Raw genomic sequence first — 7,868 nt, 5'->3', positions numbered from 1 at the left:
TTTGTGGAGGGGCTTCTGCACCCAGAGGCATGCAAGGATAAGGTAGGAGGAGCCATTAGAACCTGTCTTAGGGAGCCAGTGTTCATGATGAGTAATATGCAATAGGTTTATGTTACTGTGTAGCAAACATACATTAAATCTTCTGTGCATAATCTAAATGTTTAAAATATGCACTTGAAAATGTCTAAACACACTTTTAGGATGTTTAGCAGTGGTATTCTCATTACATCACCTGCTATATTTTATAGCCATCTACTTTCAGGCAGATAATTATGGTAAATCTGGCCGCCTATCCTCCGAGGATATCATCATTGTTCTCACTGTGCTGAACTTCATGGTAGCAAGCAGGTGTAATGCTCACATCCTCCTCCTCCTCCAAAAGCAAAGGGCTCCATCATTTGAATGGAGAATCTGCTTTAGATAGCAGCAGTATGTGTCACACAGCTGAAGAGTTCTAATTCCATTCCTGACAAGGCCATGCAACACATACACAATAGCTAGTTCATTACAGTAGAATGTTTTCTTCCAAAGGGTAAAGGAAAATAAAGTCCAATATTTGGTTTCTTCACATTATGATACCTGTGAAGACTACAGAGTATAACCTACAATTCTATTGTGTCTGTGAGGTTTGCTCTAAATGATAAGGGGATATGGTCATCCTTTCTCAGGTGTTGTATAAATTGATGAGAAGAGACTGATGTCTGCCTGTTCTATATAGTGTAGATTGCCTCATTTCCTCTAGCTGATGTGTCTGGAGCGTCATGGAAGGTGCACACAGTAAGAGACCGAGCAAAGAGTTTAGATCAAAATTCTTTTTAAAAGGAAGTAACAAGAGAATCTTATGTTGGTGTGACTCTAGCTAAGGTTTCTTTACCATTTCCACTACAGTATCTGGGCTCTGAGGGGTTCATAATGCAGTTGCTTTAATCCACACCAGGATAACATTTGGCTTTCAGTATGCCAGTTCTCAAAGCTTTGACTAAAATGAGCTTAAGCTAAGCATTCAAATTTTTTGGAGATGATCTCAGCCAAAGTAAACCTCTGAACCTTTTAAAGTTTGCCCACAGTTAGTGGCAATTCAGATCTTTCTTGATCTGATTACTTTAATCATGGGAAACTTTTGCTATTCTGAACAAGAAAATGCAGTGACAGTGGTTGTATTCTCCTTTCTTTGAAGAACAGGGAGCTTTTGCTTGCCTGGCTCCATACTCTGGAGCCAAAATTCAGCCCTGGTGTAAAGAAATGCAGTTCCATTGACTGTGTAGTTGTAGCCACATAATCCAGATCTGAATTAGTCGTCTAGGGCAGTGGTTCTCAACCAGGGTTATGCAGAGGTCTTCCAGAGGGTACATCAACTCATCTAGATATTTGTCTAGTTTTACAACAGGCTACGTAAAAAGCACTAGCAAAGTTAGTACAAACTAAAATTTCATATAGACAATGACTTGTTTATACTGCTCTGTATACTATACACTGAAATGTAAATACAATATTTATACTCCAGTTGATTTATTTTAGAATATAATAAAAATGAGAAAGTGTCCTGTGACGCCTTTGTATTTTTATGTCTGATTTTGTAAGCAAGTAGTTTTAAGTGATGTGTAACTTGGGGGTACGCAAGACAAATCAGACTCCTGAGAGGGGTACAGTAGTCTAGAGAGGTTGAGAGCCACTGCTCTAGGGTATGTTGGCCCTATTGAAATCAGTGGCAGAAATCCTGTTGATTTCAGTGAGGCCAGGATTTTACTCCTAGTGTCTAATAGTCCAACAATTGACAGAAGAGAGTAGGAATAGGTGAATTGGTTCAGATTAAAAAAAAAAAGTCTCCTTCCAAATCCTCAACCAAAGCTTTATTCAGACCTAAAGAATTTTCCAATTAAAGTTCTGTTAAGTTTCCTTCGTCGTTGTTCAGCTTCATACACTGGCAGTTCTATGCACTGTCTAGAGGTGGAAGGATCAGTAAAATACCATGAGACACAGTTCTTCTTGTAGTATTTCAGGCCTGATCTATAGCGGGAAGTAGAGCAAATCCCTCAGCAGAACCAGTTTTGATATATTTTCCAGCATAACTCTGTTTACCACAATGTATTTTCTGAATTTTGAGTTGTTTCTCTGAGTGGAACCTCCAAGCCTTTTGAGATTTGCCCATCAATAGGTGTACTTGAACCTCAGGATTCACCCACGAAAGTTCAGGCTCCAGTACGTTTGTTAGTCAGACATATAGTACACCAATACCTAGGCAGGCAGAAAGCACAAAAAGGATCACTATGGACTACCGCATCTTGATGTTGGACAATTTACTGTATGGCATATCCCTACTCTGAACTATGCTTTTGTTTCTGGACGTGTATATTACTAGAAAACTGAGGCTTTTAATTTTCTATGTACTGCACCTCTACATTTCTAAGCAACCTCCTGACACAGAAACAGTAGCCCTTTTGCTGACAGTGGCTACAGACTGAGATAGAGTAAGTGTACATACTGTGCTCTCTCCTGGCGGTCTGACTTTCATTCATTTTTTGTTTTTTTTTACTTGATGGAAAAGAACAGCTATTTTAGGCTGAAAGCACGCCCTTTCTATGCATGGATGGAAACAAGAATAGGCTGTAGAGACAAAGCATCAGTTAAATATAACACATTCCCTTCTATTTTCATGCGTCAATCATAATGTTCTTTTAATATAATTTATTGAATGAATTAATGATGTGTTAAAAATAAGTTGTCTTGCTGGTTTGTGGACAACCACCATCACCACAGTGGTTTATCTCGGTGCCTTTCCTTTGTCAAAAGGAGCTGTTTTCAGACCTGACAATGAATAGTAAGAATGAAGCATGCACATGCAAAGCATTTCAGGGTTTAAGATGTTATGCTAATAGGACAGTTGCCTCTCAGTAAGGTACCTGCTGCACAGGGCGCACAATGTAAGAAAGCATAAATTTAATGTGTGTAAAAATTTTTTAATTCAATCTCTTTCTGGTAGAACAGCTCAGCAGGCAGCATTTTTTGCCTCTAGGGCAGAAATCTATAGATTGAAGGGTTGGCTGGGAACATACTTCAGGATCACTACAGGGGATACAGAGCTATTGTGTTGCAGGTGAAGCTTTCAAATGAAATATCCTGGTTGTCTTAGTGACTAGAACCACACACTCTTGGTGGCTCTTACAGAGAAGATGAGAAGCTGGCTTGCCACAACTCTTTGCTGAAACTTTGGTTGGGTCAAATTCAGTCCTAAGTGCAGCTCTTTGATTGTAGTGGAGATGTGACTTCTTACACCAGGTAAAAGTGTCTGGCACCAAAGATCTTTAACGATATTAAAATCTTCATTGTGAGAAACAATTACACACAAAATCCCTCTTAAGAAAGAATCAGAAGAAACTGAAGGAAGACACGCACACACACAAAAAATAGGTGATAATTTAGCCAATAGGATTGGTTTGCCATTCTAGGTTGAGCAAAGGCTGGGTGTAAAAATAGCAGAGTCTTCTCATTAACTTGAAAGACCCATACAGTATAGCCCATACGTTGAGTGACAATTAATTAATTATAGATCAATTGCTTTGATTATGTGATGACAAAGAAGTCTTAGGGTTACACAACAATCCCACAACAAAAAATGCTTTTTCTAGTGGATATTTACTGGGAAATTAGAGAAATAGGAAAAAGTTGTTAAACTTGGAGGCATCCTATCTATTCCCTGCCCCAGTCCAAGCCCTCCCTTTAATAGAAATCAAATATAGTCATCTTCAGTGTGACTACTGTGAGTCAGATTCTCAAGTGGTATAAACTGGCTTTGTTTACAATGGACCTACACCTGTTTAAACCAGATGAGACTCTGGCTCATGGGTAGGAGAACTTCAAAGGGTTTGGCAATTGAGTTTAGAAAGACAACCAGCTATTCAGTTGTTTATCTGAAGCTTTTTTAATTTAATTTTGTAATAATTGGAGATATACCTATCTCCTAGAACTGGAAAGGACCTTGAAAGGTCATTGAGTTCAGCCCCTGCCTTCACTAGCAGGACCAAGTACTGATTTTTGCCCCAGGTCCCTAAGTGGCCCCCTCAAGGGTTGAACTCACAACCTTGGGTTTAGCAGGCCAATGCTCAAACCATTGAGCTATCCCTCTGCTACTTGCCCCCCCTTTTGCTGTGAGTGTAGCTGTGTAACAATCATGTCTGTTTTCTCTGTACTGCACCTGTACATTTCCAATGTGTTGCTCTGGCAGCAAGGAGAGCTGCCATTTTGTGAGACAAAGTTGATGTACTGTCTTACAGAAGATGGGCATACACAGTGCTTTCTCTTGGAGACTTCTCTTCTGTTTGCTTATTTTGCTGTTCCTCTTGCTCTAAAATCAAAGTTTATTCTGATTCCAAGTATATGGTTGCTCTTGGATGATGAAAAAAACGTAACAGACATACCTGGACCTCTTGCGTCTGACAGTTTGGCCTGGAGATCTCATACCAATCACAAGAACACCCTCTTTTCCATCCCCCAGCCAGAACTCAGAAAGGCACAAACATGAAAAATAATGTTATTAACTGAACTTTTTCAAATCTCAGAAACATTTCTTTTAGGATGGGGTTTGGCGCATGGGAGGCCCATCCTTCGGTAACACTCCTCATCTCACTGACCGTGTGATATTTCTTTGCCAGTCGTAGCATGTTAAAGGAAACAAAACTTGTCAGTCACATGAAAAGCCTTGAGCCAGGCTTTTCTTTCCATTTATGGAAGCTCTTATCACACTACCACCTGCGTTTAACTTCTTGTGAACAGCAGCAAGATTACCTACAGTACTGTATCAAGTGATAACTAGGAAAAAACTTGTCTCAAAAACTGATGTAAGTGCCCTAGCAACTCAAGTCGGTTTCAGACATCAGTGGAGGTACAGCTAAGGAGCAGGAATAGCTGATGTGACCAATCTCCATTTTTAGTTATGTCATAGTAGCTGGAGGTATAGGAAAGCAAAATTAGGAGCTAATATATTATGGGTATATGGGACTGGTAAGAAGAGAGCTACCACAGCTTAGGCACTGATGGTGCTAGTGTAACCCACACACCTCCTGGGTCTAGTGTTCTGTCCCCTCTAGTGGCACTTAGAGCAGAATGAGACTGCTACACCCTTAGTTAAGAGCCATGTGGCATTTAGCTGCAGAGGTCCCAGGTTTGATCCTGCCCGTTGACAATTGGGGTCTGTCAGCATTACACTAGTGCTGCAAACAAGCTGGCATAAGTTGGTGCACTTTCCATTGCTTTTATTTGTGTTCTATCACCTTGTGGTGGGGGTGAATTTGGCCTGATGTTTCTTAGGATGCTTTCTGTGGGCAATAAAGGAGGAGACTCAAGACCTGGTTGTTAATCTGGAGGCAGACTACTGCATTGCTCTAGATAGAAGTTACCGTGTCTCCAACTTTCCAGCCTGGCAGAGGCCGGGAGGGTTGCTCACCTCCTGAAGAGAAGGAGCCACCTTCCGTTTCTTTCTAGAGTGCTAGAGAGCTCTCAGGAACTCAGATACTACAGTGATGGGTGTGGTATAAAGCGATAGCTATTTCAAGTCAGGCAGGAAGGACTAGTCAGCATGATTGTGGGACCTGGACAACAGGAAAAGGGAAGAGAGGAAAATGCATTGCAATACTTTCCCTTTGTACATCTTTCATCAAATTATGACTTCCCTTCAAAACAGGATTCTAGGAAAGTCCCAGTTTCCATTCACACAAAGAATGCCTTTATTCCATCAATTGAGCTATTAATGAGGCCCACTTGTTCCTATGGAATTAAGTAAAGAAACAGCGGACGATAAACTGAACTGACAGCTCTTTAGGAAGCTTCAAAATCCATGAGCGTTTTAGGACTTTTTTTTTTTTAAAGACGAAACAAAGTGTGCAATTAGTGACTCAAAGCCACAGCAGGCTAGATGGCCCAATTGCTATTAATGCAATTAGAGTCCATGTCATGATAGCACTAGCACTTGTTTGATCTCAGGGCCTCCATTATGTCAAGAAGTTCATTGCTTTTTAATGGTTAATAAAAGAAAAATGTAAGTGATGGCAACTGCAGTCATTCCTTGATGTCACTCCAGTTGACAAGCAGGGATGATTGTAAGCTGTTTGGAGCGGGGACTGTCTTTTGTTATAAGCTTATACGGTGCCTAGCACATTGGTGCTCTGATTCATGCTACTGCAATACAAATAAAATACCCTGGTAGCTTTCTTGTGCAAATTTTCATATAAGTAGATGTGACCCAAGCAACCCATGTGGGCAACAGACCATGGAGTTGGGGAGGCCAGAGTGCACAATCCTGAGTCTATCCAGTGACTTGCCTAGATGGCATGTTGCCTAGGCAGACATGTTTGCCCTGCAATCACCGTCTTCACAATATCTCACTGAAGGGCCCTGTATGTGTTCTCTGCCAAAAGCTGGTTGTCATGGTTATTGTGGAATGTTTGTATGGAAAATATTTTAAGAGTTCTATAACATGTAGACTATAGTGTTCCAAAGCTTCTAGAGGTGAAACCTGTCACCTGGGGCAGGTTGGTCTCTCAGTCAGGAGTGAAAACAACTGACATCCATCGACCCAGCCTGGCGAAGTATTCATAGTCTAGAGACCATGCAAGTTTGAGCCTTCATAAAGCACAGAAAAGCCTCAAGAAAAAGATCTTGAATAGGGGGGATCATCAGGGGTGAGCTGAAGTTAGTGAGAGGCCCTGGTTATGAAGAGAAACAAAAGGCCTGGAACTGTATAAAGGGGACAAAGAAGAGCACAACTTGTGCCACACAAGATAGGATCCATTATGGAGACAACACTCTGCCACCACAAGTGCCATGAAAACTGGATCCCAGCTCTCTCCACCGGACAAGCGCTGCACAGACTGACCATTGGGTGAGAAATACCTTATTACCAAGTTCCTTTCCTAGCTAAGCAGTACAGGCTCCAGCTTGCATTTTATATTTTTTTAAATCTGTAACCAAGTCTCCAATCCCTATACTGATTCTGTTTGAACTTTATCTTAAACTTCGTCAGATAAGCTTCTGTTTAGTTTTACTATAGACACAAGTAAGTGCTGTGTACTAAGGAGAGAGTTGAACTGAGGTGAAGCTAGTGAACAGGAGCACTGCTTCCAGAGGCAGCAAGTGTGTGTGTGCACTGTAGGTATCCAGGAGTCAAGGACCGTCCGCTTGAGTGCAACAAACAGGAGAGTACAGACCGGTTGGAGGGACTTGTGCCCCAGGGCTGTGGGGGCTAACTATCTCCATAGATTTAGCCATAGGTTCTCTCTGCTCTGCCCCAAGGACTCACTCAGGGAGCCTAAGGGCTGGGGTATGCCAATTGCTAGCCCAAATAGCAAAAGAATGGGGCTTGCAGAGTCCTGAGTGCATTGCCAGTAGGGTTGCCACCTGTCTGGTTTTCACCCAGACAGTCTGGGTTTCAGCTTGTGGGTCCAGGTGTCATTTGACAAGCCCTGATGTCTGGGGTTTTTTACTGGGGGAGGGGGAAGCAGCAGAGCAGGAACAGGGCCTCGGGGGTCCAGTTACCAGCCATTAGAAAAGTAGCCACCCTAATTTGCCAGTGGCCAGTAGTTTTGGGCAAGTTTCCTCCAATGGGCACAGATAAGGCTCCTTCATGCTATAAGCAGGTGATGGTGGTTCATCCTGGAACCCTTGGGTAATCCCAACAGTGTCACAGTGGCCATTTAGAGATTACACATACACATTACCTATAAACTAGGAGAAGTGTTAGGCTACGTAGGGTTGCCAACTTTCTGACCGAACAAAACCAAACACCCTTGCCCCGCCCCTTCTCCGAGGGCCCACCCCACTCACTCCATCTTCCCCCCTCCCTCTGTCACTCACTCTCCCCACCCACTCTCATTCAC

The 7,868-nt window shown here is 42.1% G+C and overlaps 1 long non-coding RNA gene across 4 annotated transcripts in view; it reads left to right on the top strand.

Annotated features, from left to right (window-relative positions):
* The first annotated feature begins 6,484 nt into the window (after window positions 1-6,484).
* Window positions 6,485-7,868, top strand: part of LOC120402093 — a 62,894-nt gene continuing 61,510 nt past the window's right edge. For all 4 annotated transcript variants that reach the window (XR_005596971.1, XR_005596972.1, XR_005596970.1 and 1 more), the window contains exon 1: window positions 6,485-6,874. This is a non-coding gene — a long non-coding RNA (uncharacterized LOC120402093). The remainder of the gene's footprint in view (window positions 6,875-7,868) is intronic.

This window comes from Mauremys reevesii, linkage group 3, assembly GCF_016161935.1.
Source record: "Mauremys reevesii isolate NIE-2019 linkage group 3, ASM1616193v1, whole genome shotgun sequence".
Taxonomy (NCBI): domain Eukaryota; kingdom Metazoa; phylum Chordata; order Testudines; family Geoemydidae; genus Mauremys; species Mauremys reevesii.
Note: the sequence above shows the minus strand (reverse complement) of the source record. Positions and strands in the feature narration are given on the sequence as shown.